Consider the following 16074-nt stretch of genomic DNA (forward strand, 5'->3'; position numbering starts at 1 on the left):
ATGTACTTTCCTTGATCTGACATCTTCAAAACTTTTCTGGTTACTGTACTTAACAGATATCCTGTGGCATGTCACATACATTTTTGGCATTTATCACAATCACATCTTTACATTTGCTGCAGGTTTTACAGCATTTAGCTAGATACAATGTGTTATCCTATGCCTTGCTGTCTTTTATTACCTTATCTAGCAGTTGAAAATGATGTCCTGTGCCTGCACACATAACAGGCTTTGAATCTTAGATTCAAAGGAGAAAACTTGGGGGATATTGGATAAATTGTAGTGTATTATATTGTATTGTATTTATTTAATGCATGTTATCACGTTTGTCTCTAAGATTCTTAATGGCAGGAAAATAATGCTCCTTTAGTAACACTCTTCAGTGTTTCTGTTCCAGCAATTCATAATGCCAATTAAAGCCATAAACAAATGGACTTGGGTTCATCTGCCCTCATTTAAGCATCTGAAAATTGGATGCTTAAATCTGAGCTAGTCAGCCCAGATTCTCCTTTCAGGCAAATGAGAAAAATATTTACCTCCTAAAGGTGATTCATTCCTAAGGAATATTTAAGGTAGATCCCTTAGATCTCTGAGAAGTGTGTCTTTCTCCCAGAAAGAGAGTCTCTGGTATCATACATAAATGCAACTTTTTGAAGACACTAGTTATGCTGAACCTGTTCTTGAATGCTTCTAGACATAGATGTCTGAAGATACCAGAAACTTCAGCTGGTACATGGGATCATGTAAACATTCCTTGCCTACTTCATATCAAAGACAGTGGTATTTAAATAGCTCAGAAAGATTATTGTATGTTTTTATTATTATTATTTCTGAAGTAGGATAAGGAACTGTCACAGAGATGTCTCACCACGCTCTTGTAGGGCTGGTAATTGCACATGGATGTCCACAAGCAGCAGTAGCTCACATCCTTGTTATATAATGGGGTTCTCAAAAGAATTTGTAGATATGCATGTGTGTGTGCATACATATAACATATGGGAAGTTTGAGGAAAGTATCATATATAACAAGAACAGTATAAATTACATGCTGTCATCATAATACTAACTCAAGGAGACTTTAATATTTACATATTGAACATCCCCCTTCCCTTCCCCCCCAATGATCAAGGTTAAAAGACCTTTTTACTTTGTCCTGTTTGCCTCTTCATGCTCAGCTCATGTCACCACATGCTGGTTTCTGTGAAGTCAGGGAAAACCAGCAATCAGCTACACTGAGATCTACAGTACATGAAAGCATGAGGTGCATGAAAGCATGAGATCTCTATTATGCTATCACTGAACTTTTGTTTTGTTTTGTTTTGTTTTCAGCACCTAAAATCTGTCATTCAATATCATCATAAAAATAGCAGTCAAAGTACACAGTTACACATTGTCATTTTTATATATGAAAATTTACATGTGAAAATAAATTTTCGCAACTCAGCTCATGCATGAAATTACAGGATAACTGGGAAAGCAGGACCAAGCAACTCACTGCTTTTCATACTCAGCCTGCAGGTCATTGTGTACTCACCTGTGTGATTTTGGGGATAGTCAGGAAAACCCCTGCTGAGGATCCCTGTGCTGCTGTGTTCTTCCTGTCCTGATGTATCGTGAGGATGTCACTGGTGCCATCATGTGCCCTTAGTATGGGAGAGAAAAAAAGATTTTACTGAGGTTTATCAACTTCTGGTGGGAGTAGATACCACTATACCCAAGGTAAGAGATGCACCTGAGTTACAGTCCATTCAACAGTATCAGTTTTTTTTGAGTGCATCAGCTGTTTCCAACATACTGACTTTGGTGCAGCTATATCCTCAACTAAACCATGGTAGATGCATTACCTACAAGAAACAATGAAAAGCCAGAAGATTCACAAGACTAAGGGGACAAGTGAAGCACAACTCTCTCAGCCAAGGAGAATTCTTGCAACTATTTTGTAGAATTCACTGAAGATGAAATCATGATCAAATTAACAGGCATATGAGTAGTAAGAGAGGGATGCCGAGTTCAGAAATAAAATTCATATTTTCTAAATTTTCAGGCTGCTGTCTAAACCATCAGACTTCTTTTCCAATTAAGTGTCTGGTTTCTGCAACTGGAAGTAAATTTTTATTGATACCTATGAGAAATGTTATTAACTTTCCAGTAATTTTCCATTAAAAAATATATGAACACAACTGATATTTCATGCTTATTTTCTCAAGTTGTCTTATCCTTAATTATATGGCTGCTTAATGCTAAAGTAAAACATTAAATAACATGGGATCAAAGACTTTACCATTTTTTTCTGCGTCAGGGGAGAATGCTATGCTGACATAAAAAGATATACAATAATCTTTATTTTCATACATCTGTCTATCTTACTGTTCTGCTCCCAGAATGCACTGTTAAAATGGAAATGGAACCAAGGTTGTTGTCCAAAAGCAAAAAAATGAAGAAAAGGCAAAATAATTTTATATTGTTATCAAGACCTGGGGTTTCTCATTATTTTTTTCCTAGGCTGGGTTTCAGAAACTCGGAGTTGAAGCCTGTGGAAATTTTCAATTCTGTTTTTTCCTTTAAAATGCCTATAAACAACAAACAAACAAACAAACAAAAAAAACCCACACCCTGCTTTTAGTTGTCACAGTAAGGGATAAATTAATTATGGATTGTTATACAAATATGAGAGATATTACAACCATTTAGAATATGATAAAAATCTTTGTTTTCCTTTTCTTTGCAACAGAAAATGCAACATGTATTATATATTCAATAATGAATGAGTGTATTTAAAGTTGAGTTTCCTTGAGATTACTGTGAAGTGTTATCTTTTTTGACATTAAGCACTATGATTAGTCCAAAAATAGTTTTCTTTAGAAGTAATCTGTTAGTATTTGGGTTAATATTAACATGTTAAAATGAAGGGCAGTTAGATTTATTATTAGTAAATGAAAATACTGCTAAATATGCACATTAATATTTTTATTGGAACCTTATCTATTTTAAATATTCTGTAACATAATTTATATAAAAGCAAATTCAGTTTTAATATGTCAGATAGTGTTATCATCTTGCAGGCAGCCCTCCAAGGTTAATAATGTCAGGAAATATGAAGTGTTTTTGACTATAAGATTAGACTTCTTATTTGGAAAAAGGCTTTAAATTTCATTTCAAAAGTAGATTTCACACCCCATGAAATTTAAACTGTGACATTTAGAAAACATTCACTTTATTATAATGCAGTGAAAAATTATAGTGTACATGCTTCTTGCTCACTCCATCAAGGCTGCTTCTGGAAAGACTGTGAATCTCTTCACAGGTGAAAAATGTGAAATTCACTGAATAACCAATGTCACCAATTTTGCATTCTTAGGAGACAGATAGTTAGGCAAAAATAATTACTTCCCACTCTGTTCACTGGAATTTGAAAACAAAACCTTAAAGTGCATTCTAAACTTTTTATTTTTTTATGTTTAATGTTTTATTGTTGTTGTTGTTGTTGTTGTTTCCCCCCCCATAAAGATTTTATTTCCACATAGAAATTCCAGAAAAATTCAATTGAAATTGAACTGATAATGTTGGTTACTCTTGCTATATTAACTGCCAAGACTGATTTAACTTGAACAGATAGTGCTGTGATCCCAAATGAACTTTTCATGAAGTGTAGGTTGTCTTTTAAATGAAATATACATAGTTACAATTTTCTATTTTTTACTACTAATACTGAGACTCTGATTCCTTCACTTTTTACGGTTTAGAGCTTTGCATTCCAGTAAAGTACTGGAAAACACACAGAATACCTTGTAATTAGATTTTATTAGTTGCATTTACTTATTCAGACATATCAACTTTATCATTGTCATATGGCATCAATGCTACACTTTATACAGAAAATTTTCCTCATATGTCCTAAGATCTCATTAGACTTTCCAGAGACTCATCTAATTCTTGATTCAGGTGTATCTCTTGATCACAGCTGTCAAGAGAAAAACAGAAAAAATAAAGCTCAGATTTAAGCATCCAAAGGTACGTGCTGAATGTATTCTAATTTATCATCAGACTACGACTCCACAGCCATAAAATGGTTTACCTGCAAAGTCCAAATTAGTAGTATATATTTTTCCAAATGATTCTTCAGTCCCTTCATTTGGAGAGCCAAGACTGCAGGGCATGCAAGAGTTCACATCTACTACAATCTAGAAGGAATTAGACCAGTTGTCAATGTTATAAGATTTGTAGAAGACGGATGACATTAGGCAAAATATTACCAATGGAGTTATGTATTACTGACATTTTCAAGGAAGTGTAAAGCACAAGATGCAACTATACTTTTACTAGGCTGGGCATGAGGCCTTGGGAAAGAGGAATTATTGGAAAAGATGTAGGGAATGATTTCTATAATTGTAAGGAGAATGGAGAAACCATGTATGAAGTAGTAAGTCAAAGAATGTATCTTGTTTAGTGAAGATTGAGAACAAGACTGCTGTCTGTGTATATCTGAGACATACTGTGGAGAAGAAAATCCTACTTAAACAATGGCTCAGGAAAAAAGTTGAAAACATCTTAATACATTTAGAGTGGAGATTAGAAGATTGTAATTATGAGAAGACAAGAATGAAATCCTGGAACAGCTTCCTACTAAAAGTATTAGGAACCAGCAGCTTTACTTTTAAGAGGATATTGGTAAATTAACAACTGGATTATGTGATTTCAATACCTGCGCCACAGGAAATATTTCTGTCAAGGCTGACTTGATGCGTAAAAGTAGTAGTTAAGTGCCTAAACTTGAAGAAAGTTAAGGCTAGTGGAAACGAAAAAGGACAATATGAAACAGATAGCAATAGGAGTTTCCTGTTAAAGATGGCAAGTGTGAAATGTTTCATACTTTTGTCATTTTATCAGGGAATAAAGACTCTTAGGGGGGAAGGAAGCAAAAAGGATTGCTGCTTACCCTTGAAAATAAGCAAGTGAAATCTTCTAGGCTAGTGCTGATGATCTTTGTAGGTATGTCTTGATATTACTTTTTTTATAAGGAATGGATTTGAGCTTTAAAATTACTGAAGCAAAAGTAAGTATTTCAGTTAACTACACTGTCATAGTCCATCTCTGCAGAAGTGGAGAGCCGCTCCCAGCAAAATTCTGGCCATTCCTCTGGTCAGAGTCCAACAGAGGAAATGGGAAAAGATGCAGCTAGAAAATGAGCTCAGCGGGCTATCTTAAAGAATCATTGCTAAAAAGGGATTTGTTGGAGCAGGAAAAGTGACCAATTTACTACTCTTCAGGCACCCTGGCTGTTTGTTGTGGAGAGATAGATAGTAGAAGCAGACATACTTTACATTCCTGGGTTGCCCTGTTAACAATATGTATTTGTTAAGCATGTAGGAGCAATGCATCTTTGACCTGAGATTCATTAGTACTGTAGTCACATAGATATATATGAACCATACTGCTTCATTTAGCATCAGCCAGGAACTGACCATTCATTTCATCAATCAACATCTGTGCATCATGGACTAGTTACAATTAATGTTAACTAAATTGTGTATAACAGCATGTAAAAGCTCTGGCAAATTGCAAATATTGTAGTTCTCACTGTGCTTTATGTTTTTTTTGTTTGTTTGTTTTGTTTGTTTGTTCATTTGTTTTTTCCCCATGACTTGAAGGACGTTTTGATATAAATAAGAAAATAAAAGGCGGAAAAAATAGATATCTTCATTTTAAACAAAAAGTTCAAGACCCACAGCCACAGTTAAGAACACAGATATTCATCTGCACCCTTCCCAACCTTTTGGTAGAAGGGTTATTTATAATTATTGTAATTTAGCTAATAAACCTGTGAAGTTAAAGGCATGTTTGAAATCATCTTCATCTCTTAGATACCTAACTACTACTGAGTTAAGAACTATGTAAGACTGGATTCAGGTTTGTAACTGTTTATTGCAATCAAGAACTTATTGCTTGGAATCTGAGTAATAACGTCTTCTATTTTAAGAAACGTTTTGGTGGTGTTCTTACTTAGCTTTTTTATAATAGTCCAGATTACTTAATTTAGTCAGAAATTTGAAGAAGGTGAAAATTAGAGAGCTCAATTTGGTGATGCCCTCAGCATGAATGTATTTCAGGACACATCTTCCCTGACAGTGTATCCGGTACTAGATTATAAATTAGTGTGCATGGAGCAACCTTTCAACTCTTCAGTTGAGCTGATACATTGTGCAAAACAAAATTCAAGATTAATAAGGCTAGAAAGGCAGAAGGTGAGCAGAGAAAGCAAGAAAGAATAGATTTGAAATTCCATTACATACATTACAGTACATTACGTACCAGCCATTACAGGCTATATACTTGATTTCCACATCTCAACTTTCTAGGTGATTTCACAAAAAATTACAAATTCAAAATTTGTTTTGCACTAATATTTAACAGTAATTACAGAAAATTTATGATTCACTTACCATTTCTATTTAAATGCTCGATTTACATTTTCTTTTTTATCACAACTGAATTAAATCCTGCAGAGTCTAATATGGCTCCATATGTTGCTGCTTTGGAAAACAAATTTAATCTTTTTACCTCTATTTTTCTTTGGTCTTGTTACCATTTTGGCTTTCTTAGTTGGCTTTATTTATTTTTTAATTGGTGTTGTACCTTTAGTAAGGTTGATACACTAGTTGTATCTGAGACTATTCAGACTAGATATATCATTAGAAGATGCAAGGGTTAAATGTCTCCATTGCTGTTTTACACCAATGATGTTTTCATCTTTTGCTGTTTTCTCTCCAAATATATATTGTTTACTTGCTCTTGAAATATCCATTTTGTTTCTGTTAAGTGTCAAGATTTTAATTATATTTTGTTTCCATGTGATGAACTTTATCTGGCATCAACGGATTTCTCTAACATCATAAAAAATTTTCTTCTGTGGCTTTACTATGGATTTACCTAATACTTGCTACAGAAGCAGCTAGCAAAAGCATTGAGCACAACAGCAATTTCAAGTTTTCAGCTGGAGATTGATTTGTTTTATTAAAAATAGGAAAAATCATACCAAATATTGTTTAAGAGTATAGAACAACGCTGTGTTCTTTCTTCTATATATTACCTCAGGAAAAAAGAACAAAGAGATGCATAACAAAAGCAAATCCAGTCCTTCTTTCACAGATATCCTTAACTGAGTTTTCTGTTCAATAAAGTTGATTCATGGCCAACAAAATGATATTTTGTTCAGCAATACATTCTATGAGTACTAGCCAAGGTGTCTTTTCCATTTTTCATCTACGCATTTCTCTCTCATTTTTGTATGGTTTTACTCTTGACAGAAAACAATCAATGTCCTTATCACTTTGGTAAATGAATTCTTTTTAAACATAGATTAATAAAACATTGGTAAAAGCCATTATTGTGCACATATAACTGAAGTGAAAAAAATTGATTTTACTCCTCTAGTCTTTTTAAAGCTGCAGCATTATTGGTTGTCTCACTCCTGTTGATTTCCCTACTGGAAGATTTTTTTATTTTTTTAATTTTTTTCTTAAGTAATGAAATGCCATGGTTCAGTGTAGTGCAACTTTCATTAAATCTGCAGTGATGAAATCTGTTTAATAATGTGCATGACATTTTTTCCTCTCCCCCAGCTTTCATCTGGGATGGAGGTGCAATTGAATTGTTTTCCTGTTATATTTTCCATGGGCAGGCATTAAAATCCATTATATTTTTAAGAAATTGTGAATTCTCACCTCTTGTCAAATTAGAACCTTTTTAAAAAAAATATATTTGCTGCTAGCAAATACAAAGAAGCAAAGATTAGCAAAAAATTGCAGTTAAAACATCATATTTATAGCTGTAACTAAGCAAATGGTAAAACAGAAACAAAAGGAAAATTGTTATTGAAAAAAAATGAGACTCAGTCCTCAATCCTAAAAACATTTAAGCCTATGGATACTTTTATATATCAGAATAATCTCTTTGATGTTCAAGAGATCATCACTGTAAGCAAAACTGAAGCTTTCCTTAAAATCTATAGTGAAGTGATTAACTATGATTACAGTTTCAGTTGTAGCTCATGGAAAATAAATAATTTTGTAAGCTCTTATCTTTATAATAATGGGTAATAACTCACATTTTCTTTTTTACTGAATGCATGAATATAAGCTGTGTTATGCACAAAAAAAAATAATTCTATTTGAATTTATAAAGCAAAATTCTGAATCTTATTCAGTGTCTTAGATCAATGTATTGGGTTTATGTGGCAAAGTTTTGGTAGCAGGGGGTGCTGCAGTGGTGACCTCTGTGAGTAGAGTCCAGAAACTGCCCCATGTGAGATAAGAAACAGTTCCTGACAGTTCCAAACAGGACCTGCTGCTGGCCAAGGCTGAGACAACGAGTCAAGGTAGTTGCACCTCTGTGACAGTGTATTTAAGAAAGGAAAAAATGCTGTGCAACAGCAGCTGGGAGATAGGAATGAGAAAATGTGAGAGAAACAGCCCTGCAGACACAGCCGTTCCTTCAGTGCAGAAGGAGGGCAGGAGGTGCTCCAGGCACCACAGCAGAAGCTCCCCTGCAGACTGTGGAGAGGGCCCTGGTGGAGCAGGCTGTCCCCCTGCAGCCCATGGGTCCCACATGGAGCAGATCTCCACGCTGCAGCCCGTGGAGGAGCCCCCAGTGGAGCAGGTGGATGTGGCCTGGAGGAGGCTGCGGCCCGTGGAGAGCCCCTGAGGAGCAGGCCCCTGGGCCGGGGCTGCAGCCTGTGGAGAGGAGCCCATGGTGGAGCAAGAAGCCCTGTGGAAGCTGCTGACCATGGGCGATCCATGCTGGAAAAGTCTGTTCCTGAAGGACTGCACACTGTGGTATTGACCCATATTGGAGCAGTTCTTGAAGAATTGCCATATGTGGGAAGCCCATGTAGGATCAGTTTGAGAAGGAATGAGTGGGATCAGAGGGTGACGATGAAGGAGTGGCAGAGACAAAGCATTATGGACAAGGAAATCTGCACTAGCACCTAGGGGACCTCCTCCTGCTCTTTCTTCATGGATCTTGGTGGCTTGACGGTTGTTTCTATCCTGCTTTCTCACTCTTCTCCCCCTGCTGCTTCTGTACAGCATTTTTAACCCTTTCTTAAATATGTTATCACAGAGGTGCCACCAGTATTAGTTATTGGTTCAGCTTTGGCCAACACGGAATCCCTTTTGAGCCATATGAAACTGGCTGTGTCCAACATGGTCTGTTTTCACAAAGGCAACCCCTACAGCCCCACCTCATTACCAAAACCTTGTCATGTAAACCCAATACATAGCACTTCTCTGTCTATTTTAAATTACAGATGAAGTTCATAAAAACAGACTATGTCTACATTTTCTTTGCTTCTACCAAATAGAGCTGTATATTTCAACTACATCTTAATACTTTTAATTTTCAAAGCCACAGTAATTCTATACTGTAGTATGAGTAATTCTATACTGTAGTATTAACCAGGTCTAATGGAAGGAGTTTAGGGATCCAGCTCTTCAGCTTCCTCTAATTTGAATCAACTTATTTTTCTTTATATATATTTTTAGACATAGGTCCTTTGGTCTTTGCTACTAGTTACAAACTCATTGAAGTGACATAGTTCTGCAAAACCTGCACTTGTAAATGGCTGTACTGTGAAAGTATGGAAAAACACATGGTTTAATCCTAGGAAGAACAGCTCCTGTGGGACTGTCTTTAAGGGGAGAGAAAGGCATTGTAATACAGCCCAGCTCAAATAATAAAGTTGCTTATGACTGATCTTCAGTTACACTGTTAGAAAGTCAAATGGTTGCCTCTCTGACCTGCTCTCCATGAGGTATTAAATATTATTAAATAAAGAGCAGTTAGGGGCTGGACACATGACTGTCCTAACTGCCTGAATGTTATCTTGCTGCCTGCTACTGTTACGGGCTGGCTTGCTCCAAGGCAAAGCTTGTCTACAGGGATCTAAAGTTAAGCAATGTGGATAGGAATCAATTCATTAGCTTCAGATCATCCCTTGCTTTTTTCTTACCTCCCACTGTAGATACAGCCAGTGTGTCCTCACATGCATGAAACACCCCTTCTTCCATATTTGATGCTGCTGGAAGCTCTTCCAGATAAAAACTAATTTGATTTGCTTCCCAATCAGTGATAGGATGATAAGGGGACAGGCATCAGAAAGTGGGAGACTGCTGGGGAGCATGAATGTACCTGACTGTGTCCTCTTCAAACTGTAAAGTAACAGGTGCCTGTGCTGAGGGCAAGTATCCAGACACCCACCCTCTTCTTTATCTCATGTTTAAGAACTGAGATCAAAAGAGTTTGGGTTTGGAAAGCAAACACTCAGATAAATGAATATAATATAGTATAGACCTATCCTCTTTTTAAGAGATTGCATCTGTGCTACCCACAAAATGGCAGCTATATTTTTAAAAAGTGGACTTCTAGAAATGTGGTGCATCTGAAGGAAGAAGCACATATGCTGTGTGGATCTATACACTCTAATCTCAGTTTATTCCTTTGTGATGGTCAGTGCTTACATATTTTTTTTCAAACCTGAGCATAAATAATTTGGAAGTATTTTGTAATATTTAAAAAGTCTTCTCTGTAACTTTTGTTGATAGAACATAATAGTCATCACAAAGGTTCAGAGTAATTTCAGCTGTTTTCAAATTTTTGCCACCACATGAATAGGCTAACCACACATTTTTGTTCCTATTCAGACTTTTAACTTTTGACTAGTTATTACAACAGCCTGAGTTCTGTTAACCTTTGTTCTCTACTGTTAATTTTCCTTTCTAGTAAGTTTTTCTCAGAAATAACTAGAAATATAAATAAAACTTATAATTCAGTCTCTTTTAGAAGAACATTTCACTGTATTCTCTTTATCTGCTCATGTCATGTGTGATGCAAGGCTACTTAGTATGCATTTCCTTTCCCTTTCCTTTTTTTTTTTCTCAAATCTTGCTTTTTTTTTTTTTTCTTCTACATATAAACCAGTTATCTGAAAAGTCTGAATATCTGAGTGTATTTTGTCTGAACAAAAAGTATGCTGCAACTGTTATGTCTTCCTTAAACTCTGAAGAAACAATGAAAAGAAATCATCTGGTGAAAAAAAATGCGTAAAGAAAGAACAGTATATATCTATGTATAGGACAAACAGTATGGTTAAAATAGTGGTAAAACAATGATAAAATTGCAATTTAAAATAACACATGGATGTGATCTGAAGAAATATCTTTGCTTTATTAATCTTGATGTGATCAGTACACCTTGTAAACAGACAATAAGGAAAAACCCCTACATTTCTAAAACCTATGAATTTAAATCACAAATCCTTTGAATTTCAAAGAATATTTTGATATTTTAATCTGAAATTCTTACATTTTTTGGAATCAAAATGAAAGGGTCCATTTAAAGTTTGGGTCCATTTAAAGTTCTGGCAAAGTCATGGCATTTAAAGTTCTACAGTTTTTACTGTTTTATTTTATAGACTTCACAGGAATGGCATAGCAATTATCTGCATTTGCACACATCCCAGATTATTCTCGGCTCTTAATGACTCTAAACTGCAACCTATCTCCAGTTTAGGTAAAATCTGACTGGAGAGAGAGAATAGGAACCAACTGGAGGAACTACCTCTCATATAAATGGTTTAACACAACCACGCTCAATTACAGTTTTGAACTCTTGCTCCTTTTCCACACTAGCATTGATTTAAACATCTTGTTCTTCAGTTTTGCGTGTTGTAGCTGAGTGACACATTTTAGAAGCCTTGTGGGATGTCCCCCTGGTACTGTTAGAGCTGGATGGATACAAGTTCAAATTCCCATAAAGCTTAAAAATAGATTCTGAAAGAATCCAGTCACTTCCAGAAACTTTTCCAATAGAGAGGACACATAATATGCAGCTCATGTGTTGGTCAGAAAGCACGCTCAAAAGCTTGAGGAAAATTCTGTCTTACCAACTATTTATTGTCAATAAATAGAAAAACAGGGGAGAATCCATAAATTCCAAAATTGTTTTCCACAGTTTTCTTTTCTTTGAAAGTTCAGAGCTCCCAGTTTCTTTCCATCTAGTGTTCTCTAGAACATTTTTTGTCACTGACTCTTATTTAAAACAGCTTTTTTAATACTCAAGCCACATAGGTCCAGAATAAACAAACAGGTATATCCCAGAATCACAGAACAGTTGAGGCTGGAAGGGACCTCTGGAAGTCATCTGGTCCTACCATTCTGCTCAAGCAGGGCCACCAATCCATAAACTTGTATTTCAGCTTTGAGATAAAATGCGTGTAAATCAGGAACATTGTTGGACCTTGGTACAATACAGCTGTTGCTTTCATAAGCCAAATATTTTGGGCCTCATTATTTTGCAGTCGTGTAAATTTGAATCAGGATTCAAATTAATTCTGAATTGCTCCTAAGGTCTACAATTTTCAGGATCTGTGCAACAAAACAATGGTGGTTCAAGAGAAGTAAGAACCAATAAGAGATTATTCCTAGAGAAAGGGAAAACTTCCATGCTATCAAACAGCAAGGCAGCTGTGACTTTGCAGCTTCTCTGCTGCTGAGAATTGCTTTTCTTGGGAGAGATTTGTTATACCCACACAGTCTTAATAGGGCACTGCTCTCATATGACAGGAAAGGTAGCTATTAGAAATAGGACCATATCAGGGTCCAAAATCATGAGGAGTCTGGAATGATAAAGAACGAAGAAGATGACATAGAGGGGTGTTTTGAAAGACAGTGTGTATTGCTTCTGTGTAAAGTTACAGCTCATGTCATTATTTGTTAAATGGAAGTGACTTTTCTGACTTTTGGGACATAGTGTATCTCTAAGCATTCATTTATGATAGGCATAGTGCTGGATGGTGAATGATTTTCATCTTACTTGAGGCTGTATCAGAAAAGGTGGAAGGCCAAATAGCTTGTTCCAAAATGCTAGCAGTTTGATTTAATACAAGTGATCTCAAGCAACAGTACAGATGACCTGCTTATGCAGTTCTAGTTGCCCCCATAGTCTTTATTCCTACGGCTTACCTGAGCAATTCCTATCCTTTGGCAAAATGAATTAACTGTTTATAATTCTATGCTGTTGTATGCTAGTGCTGAAAATACAAACACTAGATGTGCTTAATGAAGTAGGTGAAAATGAAAACTAAGGTTCCTTCCAGTTAGGGGAGGAGAAAATATGAAGAGGACCCTTAGTCTAGAGAAACTGTGGGTGAATAGAGGCAGAGGAAAGCAACAGTTGTAACTTATGAAAAGGTATAAGAGAAATCTAAAGAACAAATCAAAAGTATTTGATTACTCAGCAGTTGTTGCTGAGCTGAAAAGGAAGCCATTTTAGTCACTTGGGCCAAACTGTCACTGAAATATGTGCTACTTGCTAATGTTAAAAATCAAGCTGAGGTACAGCAAACAGAGCAAGATATTCTGAGAAGTCTGAGGTAAGAAGTTAATAAGGAGAACTCTTCTGGGAACACTAAACAAGGAGAAAAAAATATTGTACAATACTTTAAGCTGGACTAATGCAAAGACTTAATTTTTCAAATTGCAAGGACAGTTACTGTAGATGGAAAAGCATTTGATGATAAAGACCTGAAGAGTGATAAAGAATGCTTGTAGAATCCATAGAATCTGTACTTTCAGCTTTGAAAAAGAGGGATGAACTTTTAAGTGGGGTACAAAACTCATAGCTAAGAAATGTTACTATGTGTCAGCAGAAATCCCATTGCACAAAAAAACCTAACAGAGCTACTAAAATCAAAGGCCATTTCTGCTGCAGCTGTCAGCTTAGCATCTGATGAATCAACATGTATTAGAGCTGTGGATCAGCTCTTTTTGGATTTGTTGTGTCAGTGCTAAAAGCTTTGGAAGCTCAAAAGATTTGTCTTTGCGAACACCACGTTAGAATCTGTAGAGAAAATATATTTGTTTCTGACCATTTAGTTTGTAGTGGAGGGAACATCCAGCTAACTCTACAAGTACTTTAAATCTAGATAGATTTTACAGTCCCTCAAAAACTTCTGTTTCATTGCTGCATGAATTTATGTGTGTTAAATTTACCATATTTATAGAGGGTAGATTTAAGTCTGTGATCCAGAGCAAACTACTTTCATGCACCGAGTGTACCAATAAATAAATAAATAATAATGAAAAAAAGCAAAATCGAGGATGTCATTATGAGAATGAGGGAATATCTTGGATCTGTGGCACCTATTAGTATTGAAACAACTGTGTACTTACACACTGTGAGGAAAGGCCAGGGTGTTGATACCTACACTAGCCACCTCCATGTATCCAATCCATACTCTGATTATGTCCAATGTATAGTAACAAACATTTGGTTTAACCTGAAATCCTCACTAGACTGGCAATTTTATTGTCTTTGGCATAAGGACTCTCCTAGCTGATACAGGGCAGCTCGTACCAGCTTCTTTTTGTGATTTTAAATAAATCTTTGCTGACTATATTAAAAAATAAATCAGGACCAGAGCACATTCCTCATCACTAACTTGTGATTGCTTTGACTGCTTCATTCTTAGTGTCATCACTGGTACAGTTTTGGTTGTGCCAAACAACATTCTCTCAAATTTTGTCTGAACACAAATTGCAGAGAGTGGATGCCAAGGAACACTCCCAAAAGATGTTATAGACAAGACTCCAGCTCTCTAGCACTATCTTAGAAGGCTTTGAATTCTCAAACTCCCCACATATTTTTATGTTACATTACAGATTTGCAGTGTAGCAGCTATCATGCAACTTCAGTGCCAGCTGTACATTTTTTTATTTACTTTTTATTAACAGAGACTTTGAACTGATAAAAATAAATAAAATATAACAACCAGGTTTGGTGGCCAGCAATGCCCTACATGAGGCCTGGAAAATATGTGTAGCCAAGTGCTATGCTGTGTAAAGGTGGCCATGCCACACCACTCAGTCTCAGGGCCAGAGGATGGTTCCTTTTTCTGTTTAGTTTATTAATTTCTGTGTGTTGATGTTCGGTGATCTGTTGACCACCTAAAAGAAGACTTGCTGTGTGCCAACACAACAACAACAACAACAGCGGAAAAAGGTGTTCTGCAAGATCCCAGCTCACTCCTAAGTGCAAATCATTGGTATTTTGTGGTGTCACTTCCTGGTTTTCTTTTCTGGCACCTCTAAGACATCAGTGCAATTTCTGGCACTATTTAGGGTAATCCTTCCTGCCAAACACCTTACATTCCTCATGGTGTTATTTGCTATCAAATATAAATAATTGCTGTTTTCAGATTAAAAATATTTATCTTAAAGTATAACAGACAGATATGCAAGTAGTCTGATGCATTCAGTCAACGATACTCACAGAAGGTTCATATCTTTTGTGAAGTCTTTAAGGTCTTTTGTTACCACTTATTTAGCAAGAAGGAGCGAAAGTGAACTCTCCGCTCCTAAACACTTCAAATTGCAGATTTTATAACAGTGTTGGGAGAAGTGAGAGAAGCCTATATGCAGTTTTCCAGTTACTCCTACCAAAAGTAGCAGTCTTGTATTTTCTTCCTGACTCCTTTTGGCTCAATAAATCATCACTTGCTGTACTGGTTTTATGTGGTAAATTTTTGGTAATGGTGTGGGGTGGATGGGCTGCAGGGTTGGCTACTGTGAGAAGAGACCAGAAGCTTCCCCCATGTCGGATACTACTGGTTCTGCCTTGCTCAAAGCTTAGCCAATGAGTGATGATGGTGCTGCCTTGGTGATAACATATTTAAGGAAGGGTTAAAAATGCTGTTCAGCAGCTCTGAGAGAGAGGAGTAGTAAAAAAAAGGAAGAGAAACAAGTCTGCAGACAACATGGTCAGTGAAGGAGTGGGAGAAGGTTTTCCAGGCACCAGAAAGGATTCCTCTGCAGCCTATGGAGAGGACAACAGTGAAGGAGGTTGTCCCCCTGCAGCCCATGGAGGACCACATTGGAGCAGATATCCACAATGCAGTCCATGGAGGACCCCATGCCAAGGCAGGTGGATGTATCCAAGGAATCTGCAGCTTGTGGAAAGGAACCAGTGCAGGAGCAGGTTCTTGGCAGGAACCTGTGGGGAGGAGCCCACACCTGAGCAAGT

At 36.5% G+C, this 16074-nt stretch overlaps 1 long non-coding RNA gene across 1 annotated transcript; it reads right to left on the bottom strand.

Moving 5' to 3' along the window:
- Window positions 1-3664: 3664 nt before the first annotated feature.
- Window positions 3665-5157, bottom strand: LOC121063460. Its single transcript, XR_005816011.1, has 3 exons — window positions 4937-5157; window positions 4076-4181; window positions 3665-3961 (listed from the first exon to the last, which is right to left on the bottom strand). It is a non-coding gene; the product is annotated as an uncharacterized LOC121063460 (long non-coding RNA).
- Window positions 5158-16074: the final 10917 nt, after the last annotated feature.

This window comes from Cygnus olor, chromosome 1, assembly GCF_009769625.2.
Source record: "Cygnus olor isolate bCygOlo1 chromosome 1, bCygOlo1.pri.v2, whole genome shotgun sequence".
NCBI classification, from domain to species: Eukaryota; Metazoa; Chordata; class Aves; order Anseriformes; family Anatidae; genus Cygnus; species Cygnus olor.